This window comes from Sciurus carolinensis, chromosome 12 (assembly GCF_902686445.1).
Source record: "Sciurus carolinensis chromosome 12, mSciCar1.2, whole genome shotgun sequence".
NCBI lineage: Eukaryota > Metazoa > Chordata > Mammalia > Rodentia > Sciuridae > Sciurus > Sciurus carolinensis.
The window spans coordinates 33,131,878-33,150,975 of NC_062224.1; the positions used below are offsets into that span (position 1 = coordinate 33,131,878).

Here is a 19,098-nt window from a genome sequence, read left to right on the forward strand (position 1 = left end):
TTCTAGGTTTGTCTCGATTTGAGGGAAATGTCTCCTAACATGGGCACACAATTGTAGTCATAGCTTCCTGGGGAGACAGAGCCATTCTAAATTGAAGTGTGTGGAGTCTACTTGAACCTGGTTGGCTCAACTATCTGACCCGCTGGGTGTCTTGCTTGCTGTACCTTCTCCCCAGAGTGATGCAAAATCATCCCAAGGGACTTGGGGCCATGGTGGTCAGATGCCAGTGTGGCCTTATAGGAACGTGCATACCAGAAGGCCACAGCAAACCTTCTAGGGACATTAGCCCTGTGGCCAGGCCATCCTCCAGACACAGGGCTGTAAGGTTTGACTGCTGGGCTCTTCAGTGGGCCCATTTTAAAGCTTTGTAGATTTTAACTGAACTTGCAGTAAGGGTGCTGTATTGCTGCCTCCCCTAAAAAATGCCAAAAAGAGAGAGCTGGGGCACAGAAACAGATAGAATTATGAGGTCTGGAACCCGGGACTGTTGCAGCACTTCCCCAACCATATTACAGCATTTCCTCCAACACTGACTCCCTGGAGCCTTCCACTTCATTTATTCACGCACTCCTCCAGGAGATGCATCTAAAGTGCTTGCTGTATGCACGTGGAACCTTGGCATGACAAGAATGGGTTAGGGTGGGGCAGTCGCACGTCGTGTCTGAGGAAGGAAGTGTTGAGGCTCAGGCAGAAAGTAAAGAAGAAGTGATGTCAAATCATACCAACATGTTTCCTGACTTTAGGGAAGTCATGCATTCAGCCATTGGACAAGACCTTCCTGTCCTTGCACTATGGATGGACAGGTTTGAGGAGGCCATTCCTGCTCCACACAGGGAAATTGGGAATGTCACTCAGCTTAAGTGACTAGGCATGGTAACTGGCAGGTGGGAGGGTGGTGGCTCTGGAAGAACCCTGTTATTTCTTTCTGGACTTTATTTCTAAAAGTCCAGGACAGACAGTGCCTCATGTGAGGGCTGAATAGAAAGCAAACAGTTTTAGGATTTGTCCAGGACAAATTCAGCTCCCAACTGGTCTCTGTCCTGAGTGCCTGACAGACAACAGTGATGTTTGTGGAGTGAAGGATTGACTGTCTTGTCATCTTTAAAGTTCTTATCAATGACTTGATTGAAGACACAGAAGGCAGGTTTATTGGATTTGCAGACGACACTATCCTGGTAGGGAGTGCTGGTGTGACAGCTGACACTCAACTTTCAGAAGGACTCCAACAAGCTCACTGGCAAGATGGAGTCTCATCACCAGGTCCCCAAATTCAATTGTAATTGTATAAACTGGGGATCATTCTAAGGGAATTCCCTGTGGGACTCTAGTTGATAAGAGTCAATAGGATACAAAGGAGACACTCACAGAATCAGTGTCCCTAACAAGTGATTGTAGTTGTGGGTTTGCTGTGTGTTGGTCAGAGCACATTTAGAATATTTGGGTAGGTTTTAAATGATGTATTTTAGAAGGTCCCTGATCACCTAGAGAGAGTTCCAGGGAGAGTGATTGACTTGTTAAATGACCACTAGCAAACTCGGTATAATTAGCTTCATAATAGCAACACCAAGGGAGGTCCAAGAATTGTGTCGAAGGCTGCAGAGCAGTGCTGAGGGTGAAGTGGCAGATGATGGTCAGCAGAGGCAAGAAAGAAGGTACAGGCTGGCCTGTGGCATGCAAAGTGAATTTACTGGTCCCACATGCTTCAACCATAGTTGGTGGAAGACTGCATCTGTGACGCCCTGGACAACTTTAGTCCAGGGCTCTAGATTCATGGTTTCACAGCCACATGGAGCTCTGTGTGGGAGGTTCCAGCTGCTGGGCACACTTGTCTGACATGGCCTGGTCTCTCCTGTCCTGTCCTGCTTTGCCAGTAGCCTGGGAACAGCAGTCCAACAGATGGGTGAAATAAGTGGACTATTTTCTTTGGCTTACTGGGCAGTGTGGATGCCAGGTGTTCAGGAGAACTGCAGGCTCTTGTGGTGAGTGGGTGGTTGCCTGGGAAATGATCCACTTCACACTGTGCCAGGGGCTCTGCCTCTGCGTGGGTATCTTATTTGTGGGGATTAAATGCAGGGACAAACCAAGGTGCTTCTCCTGAGCCCCACCTCTCCAGTTGACACACACGCTGATCCAGATGTGTGGGTACCACGTGCCAAGTGATCCTCTGGCACACAGACACAGCATGATGCTAATTATGATAGCGATGGCACTCTTCACTTCTGTGAGATCTTCCACTGGTGTCGTCATCCATCCAAACTCTTTGCGTTTGGTTTGAGGCTACTTTTGAGATCCTTTCCTGCTCTGGGAACCACTTGGTAGAATCCTGTCCTGCTCCCCACTCCAGCAGAGTTTTGCCTCTTTTCCCCTTTCCCACTTCCCTTCACTGGATCCCTGTGGTCCTGCTTGTTTGTTTGGGGTTTGTCTGCTTGGAAGTCTTCCTTGCTGAAGATCACTGTGCCTTTTAGGGTGTGCCTGGGACTTCTTCAGTGTGTAGGCTCTTCCCAGTGCCCAGACTTTCACGGAGGTTTTTCCCAGAGGTGGCTGGGTGTGAGGTCTCTGCTCTGGGTTGCAGTGGTTGGTGCTGCAGGCTTGGGATGCAGCTCTCCCTGGGCTCAGCCTGGTGCTTGTGTGAACCAATGAACTGTGTCCTGTTCGTGCAAGCTTGTAAAGTCCTTGCAAGCTTTGACTGTGAGACTTTGCTCACTGGAGCCAAAAGGAGACTGCTTACACATGTTGAGGTTTCTAATCCCTGAGGATTTCCCAGGGACGTTGGGTGCTGATTCTTTTGTGGGCCCTGAGGCCTCTCCTGCTGCCCTAGCTACCTGGTCCTCCTCAGTCATATTCCACAGCACTGGCATCTAGACCCTCATCTGAATTCTTTCCACAGACTCCGTTATTCCTTACAGGCAAATTTCTTTTTGTTTCCCCAAAACTTAGCTTGACCCCAGCACCACAAAAAAAAAAAAAAAAAAAAAAAATAGCTTGAGAGGCAGTGGGTACCTCAGGAGCCCTGGAAATGCCCAACAGCCCCTGGAAATGCCCAACAGCCCTCATGGTCATGAACTGCACAGCAGGTGGCATGGGCAGGCCTTCTCCTTCACACTGCAGTGGCCCACAGGCCTTGGGTTGTAGACATGGACAATTCTGAGGGTGAGCCTCAACCCCCACTCACAAGCCATGAATCCTTGGGCAAGCATGTCCCCTCTCCAGCACTCTCTCTCCTAGTCAGTGGGAGGAGGCTGGAAACATCTCCTGTGTGGGTGGCTGTAAGTTGGAGAAGAGGCTGAAGCTTGGGTATTGCCAACCAACGGCACTCTCCATTGCCATTTCCTGCTGCAGAGCCTCCTGCACCTCTGGGTACCTCGAGACTCAAATACTCATCATTCAGCAAACTTCTCTCCTCTCTGTGTTCTTCTCTCTCAGATGCCCCTAGGTGGCTGACCTGAGGCATCTCAGGGTGGTGCCCCCTGAAGACAGGACTGTCATTTTGGGTGGCTAGGATGCATGAACAAGGGAGTGGGTGGATTCACAGTCTGGGGCTTTGCCTTTCAGAGGTGGGCTCCAGATTCTGAGCATTCTAGCTCCTGTGGCATCTGGGACAGTCAATGCAGATGATCAGGAGGAGTAGTCTTGTAGTCACCTCTGAGACTTAATTGGGATTCCAGGTGAGAATGGAAAGGATTTAGGAAGCTTAACTGTGGTTCTTTGATGGACTGGGAAAGAGAATTACTGGGGTCATGATTTGAGTGCCTCTGAGTGCTCAGGTGCTGTCTTACTTCTGAAAAAAATTTTCCTGGCACAGACTGTCCTGGAGTGGACTTCTCTTGTCCCTGGTCTGTTTGGCTGTGTGTTCAGAGTCTCTGAGAATCCCTTTTGAATGATTGAGACTCCTCTCCTGCAGCATGGTCTTTGAGTCCATCAAGGACAACCCTTGTGAATGCACTGCTCAGCTGGGCCACAGTCCCTCTATTTCTGAATAGGCCTGCCAGCTCTACAGTCCTGCATGCCACTGACTGTCCTTCCAGGCAGCTGCCATACCAGCTTTCAGTTCAGCACAGATTTCTTACAGACATCTACACTGTGTCAGGCTCTGTGCTAAATGCTGTCTCTTAGTTGCATAAAAAGTGAGGCAGATAGTGAATTCTGATCAGCACAACTGAAGAAGTACCCAAGGCCCAGATCCTAACGTCAGAGAACAGTGAACCAACTCTGTGCTACAAAGGGACTGAGATGGGAAATGATCCTTGCCGTTCTTCCCTTTAGGAAGCAAAGGGGTGAGCTCTTTCTTTTTAAAGCTTGAGTAGGTGTCAAAAGTACTCCAGTAAGGTGGGGGGCTAGGGAAGAATAGAGTTACTTTATATTATGTAGAGGGGAGTGGAGGGAGGGAAGGGGCATGGGGGAAGGAATGATAGTACAGTGAAAGAGACATTATTACCACATGTGCATGTATGACTGCATGACCGATGTGATGCTGCAACATGTACAATCAGAAAAATGAGAGCTACACTCCATTTATGTGTGATTTATCAAAATGCATAAAATCATTTTACTGCCATGCACAACTAATTTGAACAAATAAAAATTAATTTAAAAAGTCTCTGATAAACATTACATTGATGAAGAAATATATTTAAATCATATTTTATATTTTCTTCTAAAACAGCATATTCAAAAGATACAGCAGCACTTTTCAGAAAATGTCATATGCAGCTGAACAAAAGGCACATTTCATCAGGACCTGCCTTACGCTTTCATCCGTGCCTGTGACATAAGCTCCAGCACTTTCTGACTGACTGCCTCCCCTTCTCACATCTTCCATTATTTATGTTTTTATGCTCATCTTAGCCACTGTATTAATTTCATAAGTTCCTGATGGATTGTGGACTGAAGTTTAAGATATGACTTCAGATGGCAATTACTTACATACCTATCCCCAGTTTCTGAACTGATAGAAATCCCTGACATTTCAGTCTGATACATATATTGTAATCATATAAATACTAGGTCAGGTGTGAAGAATGAGATGCAAGATGTCACCTTCGACCCTGAGAATTTGGTAGCCTGCTGTGCATACAGTAAGTGTGCAACAGCTGTTATCTCTTTTCATTGATGTTTTATTATCCAAGAGACATCAGGAATGCACTCACTTGTCACGGTCGGCAGGAAGGTGCTCTGGACATCTCTGACTTCAGAATGTGCACCTCTGGGGAGCAGGCGAGAGGCAGTCACATGGCTGGCCCTTTCTGGTTTTTTTCAGAATCAACAGTTTTGTCTCATGTTAGTGTCACAGCTATAAAATTGACACTGGGATTATTTGTTGCCCCCACTCTGAGACTTAGCACTTCTGTGTACCAAGTCTTTGTCTTCCAGGGTATTTGTTTTGTCTTCATATATAGAAGAAGACACAGGGTACCCAAGTCAGAGATAAGCCAGAGCAAGAACTTAATTCTATCAATTACCAAGACAGGACACATGATACTGGGACAGAGGGCTTGACCTGGCTGTGACTGTGAGCTGGTAGTTTATGATAAATGACCTCTTCTCCATTGACTGTAATTTAATTTTGGAAATGCATTTGCACTTAATAATTTTGATTAAAATGAATGATAGACACCATTGTTTAAAAGCAGTTGCCTGGGGGGGCGGTTTATGTGTGATAGCGAGCTGTCTGCCAGCACTGATTCCTCCTGCACTAACTCCCCAGAGCAACCTGGCTGGACAGGCAGTGTGTGGTTGTGAATGCTCACACTGAGGCCGACCTGGTGATGTCCAGTCCATGGAGCCTCAAACAGAGCCTCACCTTAGGCACTTTCCATGAGTAAGCCCCCTCGACGGTCATGTAGGCAGATGAGGAAGCAGGGTTATGACTTTTCTCTTCTTCAGACAAGGAAGATGAACAGCAGGGAGTTAACCTGTGCCAGGCTACACCCCAGGTCACCAGTTCCAGAGCCAGGCTACACCCCAGGTCACCAACTCCAGAACCTGCTCCATCAAGGGTCATGCCGAGGTACCCAGTGGTCAGGGGGTTCTGGTGTAGAAGGGGACGTCTCTGTTGTTCTCACCTTGCACCCACACCTCTCCCTGGCTGGCTACGGCTCTGCTCCAGGGACTCAATAAGACTTCTACCTGAGAGACCCCAAGTGAAGGACTAGGTGATCCCAACCAGGTTCCCCGTCCATCTTGTCAGTCACAGGCCCACTCTGCTCCACCCTCCAGGCCTGCTTCAAGTTCACCACCACCACTGTGGTCCTCAGGCACCTCCTATAGGTGGTGGAGGGTTGGGAGCACCCTGGTGCCCTCAATGATAAGAGATGGGGGAGCACTTTAAAGCATATGTAATGACCATTGTTGGCTTTTGTTTTCTTTTTCCAGTTCAGTCAACTTCCGGTTCTGCTCCTACCGCTTATTTGATAGTAGCAGGAAAAAACAACTGACCTTTTTTTTTTTTCAGATGAGCAATATCAGCTATGCAAACCACAGCCTCATTAATCAAATGAACAAAGGTAATGATGTGGAGTGAGTAGGTACCCATGAAAATCTACATGCTGTCCTGTAAGGGCTGCATTTGCCATCCCCGACCCCAGCTGTCAGGAGATAGGAATGCCTTTCCTGGCATCAAGAAACTGTGCCTTTGTGTTGGATCCTCTGTGGGCATGCTGGCAGGATTCTGCAGTTTTCCTGGTGAGTGTTAGGACTTCACTCTCTGGAGAGGCAGAGCCAGCTAATGGCTTAGACCTATCCTTACCTGACCTTTTAAGTGGGCAGGGACTCTCTCTCACTCTCATGTATAAGGGTTGGGATGAGGTGCAGAGAAGATGCTAGTTTTCTTGCCCTGACATTCCAACCAAGCCCATCCACATTTAGATTTCCAACCAGGGGATTTTAAGATGGATCTGGAGATCTTTAGATAGTTCACTGAGCGAATGGAAGAATCACTTCCAATATTCCCCCATGCCTGGTGTCCGTGACCATGGAAGCCCCCAAAGTCTAGTGCACTAGGAATTGGTAGCAAACAGGTTACAGCTTCCTCCGAATATGTGGTATTTGGTGTTTTAAATGGATGTGGATGACAGGTTAGTTAAGAACCTCTTAGAATCTTAGTGGTCCAAGTCTATGTTTACATGCAGAAAGCCAGAGACATGTTTGTTGGGCTTTTTTGTAGATTCAGACCTGGGATTTGAGTCCTGTGTGCATGTGAGTACAAGATAGGTAGGTTCAGCTGACCCTGATGGTGTTCAAGGTACAGGTCCAAGCAACATTTCTTTTCAGGATCAGTGAGGGTGGGAAAACATTGGCTGCACCAACTCACATATGTTCCACTCAGGAACTTACTGGACACTTGCATACACAGGGATCCACTAGTGAGCTACTATTTCTGAGCAATGGCTATGTAGCAGGTCTGTTGTAGATGCTGGAGTGACACAGCTGTATTCCTAAAAGTGTATTATTCTAGTAGAGGGAGACCACCAACAACCAAAAAACCACACAGGCAAAAGCTTGTGGGCTACTATCTAAGCTGTTCCTTGTAAGATTTGCTGTTACATATTTAAAAATATGTTGGATTCCTGAAAATAGATATTAGGAATTTAACTAGGATACAGACTGGAATGTGGGGTTTTGTAAATCTCCCTGAACCACAGAGGTGGTGCAGCTCAGGAACATGGATTTGGGGTGCCTCTGTCAGTGGTTCCTCCCTTGCAGAGGTTTGGTGCTGAGGCAGAGTGAGTCTGGAGTTAGGACAGAAGGCAGGACTACCTTAGAGTGAGCCAGAGTAGTTTGAGTTGTGAGAGTAGCAAATAAAAACCCACAAGAGTGGATAATTTGAATGTTGGATAAGCATGAATATATTTTTCAAAAGTATGCTCAATGTGATACAAAAATTACTATAAGCACAGTGAATCCCAGCGCCCTCTCTCCGGCTGCTGTTCTACAATAATCCTGGCTGTCCTGGGGCTCCTCCTGCCATGCACAACCAGACTGAACCAGGGCTCTATCCCAAGCACAATGTAAGTGGATGGAGGGGAAGGGATTTAGGCATCAGCTAAGACTTGCACACAAGTGTTTCTGAACTCCCTCCCGCCTCTGAGTGTGTGGTGTAAATGTTGCACGCAGGCATGCACACACACAGTCTTTCCACACACCCCTCCTGATTACTGTCTTCTGCAGTATTGTTCATTCAGTCAACTCTCGAGTCTCTCCTCTGTGACCAGCTCCTTGGACACCCAAGGAAGATAGACTCCTTTTTTTGTGTGTGTGGTGCAGGGGATTTGAACCCAGGGCCTTGTGCTTGTGAGGCAAGCACTCTGCTGACTGAGCTGTATCCCCAGCCCCTCCAAGGAACATAAAATCAACAAAAGATACTTCCTTTTTGGTCCATGTGAACCTCAACACATTTAATGCAATCAGAGTACGAGAATTTATTGTCTGTGAATAAATTGGCAACAGTTTGGTGTGTCTGTGTGTAAATGATTAAGAGAAGGGAGAAATTGATGAGGACAGGAGCAGTCAGCAGCTCAGTTAACATTCTGTGTTAATGCAAAGACTTGGGACTGTGGTGCCTGGATTTAATTTCCTCTTCTCCCACTGGGTCTGGTGACCTGGGGTGAACATTTGAGCTTGCTTCCCCTCATGGTGGATGAGATGGGTGAATGGAACTGAGCACAGGGGCATTTCTGGTGGTGCCTGACTCCAAGCAGTGCTCAAAAAAGGGAGTTCCTCCTTAAGTGTGAGAATTAGGATCTTCTTGGACCATTTGGCATCTTGTCGTGCACTCGTAAAGAAGGTAAGGGATCTGAGAAATGGTTACCCTCCAAGGACAGCTTCCAGACTCACCAAAGTGCCCTTCTCATATGGCTGGGAAGTCACGTGTCAGGATGCATGACTGACACAACCACAGCTGGCATTACCTAATCTAATGGGTTGTGACCAAAGGGACTTCAGCTTCTTGAAGGAGGGACACAGGACACCAGATGCAGTCTCTGCAAAGTGGAACATGGAGAGAGAATGTGACATTGATTCTAGCACTCTCCCCAAGAATTGCTGTGGATCTGTGTAGTTGGAGCATCAGTTTAGTTTTAATTGTGTTTTGCTTTCTTCTTAAATAATGGACTACAACTTGGAGACACCTAACCTCTTCAGAAGTATGTGCCTCATAAAGGCAGACCTGGCAGTGATGCCAGCAGCCTCCCCTGCTGAAGCAAGCATGGGGTGTGCCCTCTGTACTACTCCCACTGTAGCTTCTCATGGCTCTCGGGAGCTGGACAACTACTCCAGATTGAATGGGAGGGAGAGCCACTGGGACCTGGCTCCCAGGAGAGGCTGGTGGAACCAAGCACTGGAATTATCTGATGCTCTTCCATGGGCTGAGGAAAACAGTGGGAAATGCCTCCCTCCTTGATGAACCCCAGCCTGTCAAACCAGGGTGCAGGAACCCTCAGTAGGAAGGACCCATGGCAGGGTCACAGTTCTCCCCAAAGTAACCAGACCTCCTGGGCCTCTCCACAGCCAATCTGGGGCCCTCTGCCCAGGGCTGTCTCCCCATCTTCCCCACTCCCTGGACCTTGGAGACTGGTCTCACAATCCCACTCCCTTACATTCAGCAATTTCCAGGAACCTTGGGTGTACCAAGGATCAGTAAGCCACAAGGAGGCTTCCCTTCTCCTATCTGAGAGAACCCCAGTGAGGACACTTGGTGTGCTGAAACACACTGGCTTCAGCCTGTGGGGCTCTCAATGCATGCATATAATCTATGTGGGAAGACTTCCAGTAAGACAGGTCTGTGGTCATTAGGTTTCAGAAAGTCACAAGTAACTTATGGAAGAGTATCTCAAGGACTATAGCCTCAAAATTTAGAGTTCAGAAGTTTCAGAACAGGCAAAACCACCTTTGTGCCACTTTCAGTAGAGAAGAAAGGATTACACAGATGCAATAACAATAACTGTAACGTTGTAGCAAACAGGCAGACCAGGTTCTTGGGGACCCAGTTAACTGGGTCCAGTTAATCTCAGTCAAGCAGAATCCAACATTTGGAATCCTCCATTAATAAAAGCAAGAATTAGTAAATTAATCGGCTGTCATCAAAGGGTTTTTTCAGACCCTCACCTTGGAGGATGTGCTGTCCATGGCCAGTCCCCATGTGGTCTGACTTCCTCTTTCTGCATGTGTAGGTGTGTAGAGCAATCACTTGTGTTCTAGTGGTCCTGAGGGTCACTAGAAATCAAGAACTATCCAAAATACAAACATAAAACCAACTTGTGCTAACAATGTCACCAGAATCCAGTTAGAGAATGAGGGAGATGGAAGGAGTCACTTTAGAAAGCTTTTTAATCAACAAATGCTAAGGGCACTTTGTTCAGCCCTTTGGGTCGGGTGCATAGAGCACTGAAAGCAGCTTCTCCTGGGCAGGAGCCTGGATCCCAGCCACTCAGGACTGTGACAGGCCTGGGTGAGGGGAAGGGCACTGGATCTGGGCCAAGAAACTCAGAGTCTTCTTAAAAGAGTATCATCTTGGTCCATGGTGGTGGCCATTGTACCATGCCACCAGCAGACCTGCAAACAGCAGACGCTTGCTTCCAGTGGTCCTGTGCCTGAAAGGCCATTGTGGAGTGCCAGCAAGGTAAGAATCTTGTAACAGTTCTCTTCCAGTGGCAGACCCCTTGTGCACTTGAGGGCCAGGAGACTGAGCTCTCTGGGTCCTGTCACAGGGCACTAACCCTTTATGAGGAGTTCACCACAAGGTCCGTCACCTCTAAAAGACCCCCACTCCTGGAACTGTCACATTGGGCTGAAGGGTGAAGCACATCAACTCTAGGGGGATGCAAGGGCTCCATAACAGTCTTAGCTGGCATATCTCAGTAGGAGGACTGCTGGCATTCTGGGTGAGACACTTTGTTCTTTACATCTATGCCCCGCCCACAAAAAAACTAGGAAAAGATCACTCCTAGCTTGGGAGGTGCTCCAGGTTCAGGGCATTCTTGGCAGAGTGAGGGTTGATTGAGAGGTCGTTCCAGCAGACTTAGACATGTATTCCCTCTGCAGTTACGAACAGGGCTGGTCAAGGTGAAAGCCCTGCAGGACACCTATTGCATTGCCCCCATTTCACAGGGTGGAAACTGAGGCTGAGCACCCTGCTGGAGCCACCTCATCTTTGCTGGGGCCAAGGGCATTGTCTTCTTCCACCCACTGTGCTGCCTCCCTTGGCTCCATCTGAGCACAATCGCGGAGAGGTGAAGTAGCCACGACTGGTAACATAGGGCCACCTGTGACTCCCAGTGGTGCTTGTGCTCCCCAAGACCCTGAACTGGGGATTTCTAGAGTGCCTGGTGCTTTCAACAGCTTACCTGACTCAAGAGGACTTAGATGCCTCAAGCAGAACTCATGCCACATTTCATCTGCCAAGATACTTTTTATTATTATTATTATTATTATTATTATTATTATTTTACATAGGGTAATGTTGTTTGATTCATTCTGTTATTTTTCCCCTTCCCCCCACCCCTCCCACCCCTCTTTTCCCTCTATACAGTCCTTCCTTCCTCCATTCTTGCCCCCCTCCCTAACCCTAACTCTAACCCTAACACTAACCCCTCCCACCCCCCATTATGTGTCATCATCCACTTATTAGTGATATCATTCGTCCTTTGGTTTTTTTGAGATTGGCTTATCTCACTTAGCATGATATTCTCCAATTTCATCCATTTGCCTGCAAATGCCATAAATTTATCACTTTTTATGGCTGAGTAATATTCCATAGTATATATATATACCACAGTTTCTTCATCCATTCATCAATTGAAGGGCATCTAGGTTGGTTCCACAATCTGGCTATTGTGAACTGAGCAGCTATGAACATTGATGTGGCTGTATCTCTGTAATATGCTGATTTTAAGTCCTTTGGGTATAGGCCAAGGAGTGGGATAGCTGGGTCAAATGGTGGTTCCATTCCAAGTTTTCTGAGGAGTCTCCACTCTGCTTTCCAGAGTGGCTGCACTAATTTGCAGCCCCACCAGCAATGTATGAGTGTACCTTTCTCCCCACATCCTCACCAACACCTGTTGTTGCTTGTATTCTTGATAATCGCCATTCTAATTGGGGTGAGATGGAATCTTAGGGTGGTTTTGATTTGCATTTCTCTTGTTACTAGAGATGTTGAACATTTTTCCATATGTTTGTTGATTGCTTGTAGATCTTCTTCTGTGAAGTGTCTATTCATTACCTTAGCCCATTTGTTGATTGGATTATTTGCATTCTTGGTGTAGAGTTTTTTGAGTTCCTTATAGATTCTGGAGATTAGTGCTTGAGTCACTTTGTAATGTAACTACAATTGGGTGGTACAATTGTACTCCGTTTGGAGTGACAAGAAAGCATATACCAAAATCTAAATGGCCACCTTTTTTCTTTTTGCGGTGATTCATTAGATAGGGACATGTTTTAAAATGATGAAATACAGGTCATTTCCAGCTCAGGCTGCAGATGTTATTTTAATCTTAATTATCCCTAGAGGTGAGGAGGATATAGCAAACCTGCCCTCTTAGCTGTTTGGTTTGTATCTGGCAGAGAGGTGCCGATATTGGAGACAGAGTGAAAAGGAACTTATAGGAAAAGTGATAAGCTGTATCTAGACTCTCCAATAAGCCCCCTTTGAAGGTCTTTCTGGCCTCCAGCTTGGTCTGGATCTGGCCATGGTGCTGACTGCCCACTCTAGTACTCCTTTCCAGTGAATTCTGGATGGGAGTCTTGGGGTAGATATCTCCATGTCCCATTATCTCACTGTGTCTCCTTCACAAGCCCTACAGAACTGGCTCTGAGGAGGATAACCCAGGGAATAGAAGATGGCTTGCACTTGTTTAGATTTCACTGAGGCTAGTGGAATGGAGCATTGGAAGATACCTGGTTAATGAAGGGACAGTAGCCACACCTGTGGAATTCCTTGCCAATCTCAAGCACTGAATCAGCGGAGGGCGACCAGCAAAGGAGAAGCACTGTCAACATTTAAGACTAAGAACAGATTATACAACTAATGAGATGTGGGCTGCAGACCAGGCAGAATGGTGAGACTGTCCACAGGTTAGCAGGAAAGAGAGACCTGTACCACCCAGGGGGAGGGTGGGACGAGAAGAGGCAAGAACACCTGGGGGAGCTCCAGCTGCCACAGCTGGCAGGTGTGAACTGGCAAGTGGAGGGGGCATCAGCAACTGCCAGAGACGCCACCCAGGCAGAGGAAGGTCAAGGAGGGACTGCGATTTCTCCTGGCTTCTCTCTGTCCTCAGACTCCTTCCTAATTGTCCACTGATTGAAGCCAGATGCATGCTGTAGCCTGCAGGGATTGGCCTGGACAGTAGAGCAGACAGCAAAGGCAAGAATAAATCCAAGCTTCAGAGAATGGTGCTTGCCTTAACCCTGTGATAGGAACAGGGAAGAAAACCAGAGGCATCTAACATGGTGGGGAGAAAATCTAGAAGTAGACATAACTCAGCAGAGTTTGAACTTCTTGTGTGATGAGCAGAGCACAGGTGTCTGGGCCCAAAGTGGATTAGATGTGAGCTGCATGCAAGCAGAAACCTCAGCAGGGTGTCAAGGCACAGGCTGGGCTTCCAGTCCATCTTGCAGTGCCCAACTCTGGTTTCCACCATGCTGAGATGCCTATGTGCCCACCATGACCTGCAACCACCATGACCTGCCCCCACCATGACCTGGCACCTGCATCCTCCTCTTCAGGTACCATGGCTGACTGTGACACCACCCACGGAGTTGGGACCTCACTTCCCCAGCTCCCTCTCTGGCTCCTATCCTTGCCCCTGGTGTCTTTCTTAGCAGGGTCTTCACCTCCAGATGCAGGCTGCTGTGTGAAACAGCCCATTACCTTCTGACATGGAAAAGATCTTAGTTCATTCTCTGTTGATCTGGGGCATCTTCCCTGAAGAAGGGGTGCTGTTCTTCAGGGGCTCTCCTCTGTCCTGTGCTTTCACACCCACACCAGTGGCACCAACCATGTGGGGCAGGATTGCTGCAGCTGTGAACCCAAGGGCCCCTTGTGGGTACTGTAATCATCTGCTGTGTGACTTGTTTCCACTTATGACAAAAGACCCCTTCTGTCTTCCTTCCCTCCTGTTTTAAAGATGAAAGGACTTCTGGGTTTCCTCACATTAATAAGATCCTGTTGGATAGTGCACATGGTGTCCCTTCATGGTACTGCATTTGAGACTGGGAAAAGTCATGTTCTGAGTCCTTTAACATGTCCCATGGCCCAGTATAGGACACTGGGAGTGGCAGAAAAAGGAATTTGCTTCCCAAGAATCATCATGGAATCTGAAGCTCTTGGCCACCCCAGCCCCAAAAGCTCCTCAGCCCCACACTGCTGCCCCTGGGGCTCTTTGTGGTTGCCTCTGCTCTCCTCTTCTACAGTACACACTCTCTTTCTTGTGCTGGAGTGCTGCCACCCCTCTTCTATGTCTCTGAACCTTGGGCTCCATGGAAACACTCCTGACCTGCTCTGCCCAGGCTGCTAGCCATGCGCTCCTCCTCTGGGCTGCAGGGGCTTTGAGGCAGGGACTCTGTCCTGTTCACAGACATATGTTAAGCACTCTGCAAAGTAGGCATTCTTAGATGAATATGTGATTGATGGATGTACAAGGACCCTCTGTATATTGAAAAATATTTGTTCATCCCTGAGGATGACCTTTCTATAAATTGAAGAACTCTCTCAAAGGGAGAATAAAATCTGGCTAGACATGTTGGTCTCTGCATAACTCCTGGAGTGCATGGTTTTAGAGCAGTGTGCATGATGTGAAGAGGAGCTGTCTCAACCTGGAATCTGCTGACTGGGTTGTTCAGCCACAGCTCACAGCCCACCAGCCACCTGCAGAGTGTCACAGCATCTAGTGACTTCTTTGCCAAACTCCCTGAGAGTCTCTTGCTTGTCTCTGAATGACATCAGCTGAGGTGTAGCCACTGATGGTGAGGGAGGACTTGCTCAGAGACTTGACCTGGATAGCTGAACAGCGCATGCCCGGGTGATGGTGTCTATGGATTGAGAGAGCAGCATAGCTTGGATGTCTCTGGGTCCTGTAGACAGAAGGTTGCTCAGCACTCTGCTTCCTCCCTGGAAGAGGAGATAATGAAGAGAGTGGAGGGAGGGACTGGAGTGTGAGGGAGAGACGCTTGTGGTTCAGTTGTCAGCCCAGGCATGTGAGGCTCTGGAGTTCAGTGGCCATGATGTTGCCAAAGAGAAGAGAGAGCCAGCCCCTGGGCTTGGCATGTGTGGCCAGCCCTATCCAGGCCAACCTTGGTCACCCTCTCACCCTCACCTCTTCCTCAGTCATACTGTTGCTTTTTAAGTGGAAAACAAGATTTTAAAACATAGTTTTATTCTTACTTTTGAAAGTGAGCAGGAATCACTGGAGATTTGGCTGGAGCAGTTGAAAGGGTGTGAAGGTCCCAGTCGGTCCTTCACTCCCACCAGTCCTCTTGTGTGTGCATGCAGGGACACAGGGAGACAGAGGGAGGCATATTCGAGGTCAGTGATTCTCCCAGTGTGGCCCTGGGCCAGTCCCATCAGAGTCCCATGAGGAACCGTTAGACTGGAAAGCCACAGACCCCATCCCAAACCTGCTCAATCAGGCTCTGGGTGGCCCAGTGGTCTGTCACCCAGCCCAGCAGGTGCCTGGGAGACCTGCTCAGCTGTAGAAGGTTGTTCAGGGCTTGCTCTAATACTCAGAGTGATGCAATTTCCCTCTAACCCCTTTTTACGAAATAAGCTCCATGCTTTCCCAGTGAAAGCAGCATGGGAGGAGGAGGGGTGTTCCGGTTAACCGATGATGAGCACTGTGGGTGTTCGTAGCAATGGTTCAAGTCAGGCTCATCTCAGGACACCCATTCCAACTAAGAACACAACCACACATGCTTTCCAGTGGTCGCTGTGGGGTCACCACATGCAGCAATGCCCAGTTTGTAGTTGACTCAGGGAAAGCACTCCTGCAAGACATTCATGCTCCCCTCACCTCCTGCCAAGTGCTCCACTCCCTGCTGGGAGCTGTCCTTGGACACTAGGTGTTCCAGTCCACATGGTGATGCTGCAGCATCCGCACAGTGTGGCCCACCCTCTGTCTGTTTCTGCTCTTCTTCAGGCTTCTGTCCCTAATGGTCACAGCTGGGGCTTTTCTCCTTCTGACTTTCTCTGCTGTCCTCTTAAGGGCAACAAAGCCACATGGGTGCCATTGTAGCCTGGGGTAAATATCACTGTGAAAGAGACATAGAGAGCGTAGTTTCAGTGTAACCGATGTCACCCAGTGGAGCCCATCCAGAGGTGGCTGGTAATTCCTTGCTCTTTTCAGATGGACTGTGGTGGGTGGCAGCATGGAGTGCCCTGGAGTCTGAAGCCACAGGCCAGGTGGTGTTGGCTTGTGCTCACTTTCCAAGCCAGCAAAGGTCTGATCAGAAGAGCGCATCCCAGTCAAGGGCACATGCAGTCTGAGCAGCATGGTCAGGTGGGCACGCTCCCCTGTTGCTAAGCCCACAGCGATGGACCAGGAGGACTCGCTGCTGAAGAGAAGCAGTTGTATAACAAATTCACCCCTGCCCAGCACCCAAGATCACTGTCTTGGTCTTTTTGAATTTGGAAGAATAATGAACCCTTTCTAGGAAGTCCAACCTTCCTAGAAACAATTTAGTTTTCTTCCTAATTTATCTTCCTGAAGACTAGTAATTAATGCAGTAAAATGGGGTCACTCCAGAGAGAGGTGGTATTCAATCCATTCATCACTTCATGAATTCATAAATTGTACAAACATAAAATTGTACAATTCATAAATTGTAGCAAACACACTCAAACTTTACCACCATAAACCTAACACAAGTCCTGTGAGTCACACAGGTGTGCCTAGTGAGCGGTGGAGGTGGGACCAGTGCAGAGGTGGTGTTTGGGATGTCGGCATTTACTTATTTTTTTTCAGGGTCCCTCTCTAGTGCTGGTACATAAGAGGTTGCCTCAACCCAGGTACACAGTGACCTGAGGCTGCTGTTGCCACCCAGGTGTGAGCACAACCTTTCAGGAGCCCTATTTGACCTGGCCCACCATGTCCTGCACTCTGGGTTCTTGCTTTCCCATGCAGCTGCAGCCCCAGAACCCTCCCCAGCACCCATGCCGATCCTCCTGATGACACCTCCTCAACAAGAGGACCCCTCCAGGACGCCCAGGAGGCCCTCACCTGTATCCTTACTCTCCAGATGGGCACCCGCCCCTACTCATGCTGACACACTCTCCTGCATCTTTCCAGGCCCCCAAGCTCCCCTGTGGACCCCTGCTTCCTGCCTCTGGCTTTCCAGACCTGCTCCCCATCCTGGGCACCACTTTCCTCCACTAACTCTCTGGTGACTTGAGGCTGCTCTTTTCTAACTGCTTGGTTTTCAGTGTTTACCATACTGGAGGAACTCTCCACAAGTTACCTGTGTTCTTCACTGGCTCCTGCACACCACCCTCCCCAAGCCAGCTTCCTGATCCTTAAGAGCATGGGTCCTTCTTCCACCTGCTCACTGCATAGGGCACAGAGCTGAATGTGCAGAGTTATGGGGGGAGAGCCCCTTCCCAGGTAGGTCTGCTGGCCACAGATGACCTCCTCCGGGCAAAGCGTCCCCTCTCTCTTCTGTCCAGCCGCCCTTGCTCATCTTATCTCATTCACTTCCAGCACAGGTATCGCCTGCCCTGGTGGTCTTCCCCTCCATAGGTGCTGCTGTCTTTCTCTGCTGATCAGCAGGGAGGAGTCCCAGGGTGTCCTTGTGCCTGTCTCACACACGAGTCTCCGTGGAGTGCATGCAAGTGCACAGGTTCCCAGTGGAATATTTTGGGAGCTGTGACTGGCCAGGCAGACAGAGGCCTCCTTGGAGATCTGTGTGCAAGGCAGCAGCCACATGGATCTTGCCTCTCTGAGGTGCTGCACTGTTGCCTCTTGGATTTTTGATGCTTCTTTGAATTCCCCAAGTCCAGGGGCAACACCATTGATCTTGGAAGAATGGAGTTGTAATCTTGCACTGCAGGACAGTGGCTGGAAGAGCTCCCTACACCTCCTGCCTCCATAAATTCCTCCCTGCTTTCCCCCTCCCTCCACCCAGAGAGAACCCCAGACCTTTCCTCTGCTCCCCAGCCTGCAGGACATTTATGAGGCTCATTGCATCTGCACCCGCTATTCCTACCTCTGCCCTCCCTGGCTTGAGGGTCTCTTGTCCCCTCCCTCACCCTTGGCAATCTCTGTTTTGGGCCGCTGGGATTTTTCCAACAACCTGAGCTGAATCTACAAGGTCCCACAGGTAGTGCAACCCCATCTCCTAGTCATAAACCATGTGCTGGGCTTGTGTCCTAGGCAGGTGGGAGGAACGGCAGTGGGGGTAGCAGCCTGAGCCATTCCAGCCATTCCTTGTAAAAGAACAAGAAAGGCCCTGAGTGCCAAGCCAATTCACTTCACTCTCATGGGCTGTGTGGAGACCTAATCTCTGGGCTTCCCCTCCAGGAGTCAGATTTATACTAGACATTTGTTGTGGGAGAGCGAAGTGGTGTTCCTTTCATCTCTACTGAGGGGTGTCAGCTTACATTGTGAGGCACCGCCACAGCCCGCACCTGGGTGTGGGAGTCTCTGGCAGTCCCTGCTCTGCCATTTGAAGGGTTTCCTTCATCTTCGGCTCATGGCACTCCTGCAGGCTTTCAAGAGCTTTCCTTTCTCCTGGACAAGTTGTACAGCCTGCATTTTTGTGGAGAAATGGGAACCTGAGTCCAGCAGGCCTGTCCTGCTGAAAGAGCAGAAGGGCACTGAGAGACCATCCCAGAAGCAGAGTTGGAGGATGTAATAGGCCCCTAATGTTTACACACAGTGGCCGGAGCTGGTGAGGGTTAGCGATGGTCAGTTCCTGTTGGCAGCTGGGTGTGGCAACTGTCTGCATGTGAGAGGTGCCACATGCCCCTCCACCCTCCTACTTCAGAGCCTCTCTCACCTGGACCTGCCAGGACCCCCATAGTCCCTTGGTGGTGGCACAGGCAGAAGTGTTTCCTGTCAAGTGTATGTATGCTATTGACCAGAAGAACACTTTAAGGGGTGTCCAAGAGGGACTCCA

General features: G+C 48.8%; 1 pseudogene; it reads left to right on the forward strand.

Moving 5' to 3' along the window:
• Positions 1 to 19,098, forward strand: part of LOC124961765 (LIM homeobox transcription factor 1-alpha-like) — a 268,694-nt pseudogene that overhangs the window by 240,240 nt on the left and 9,356 nt on the right.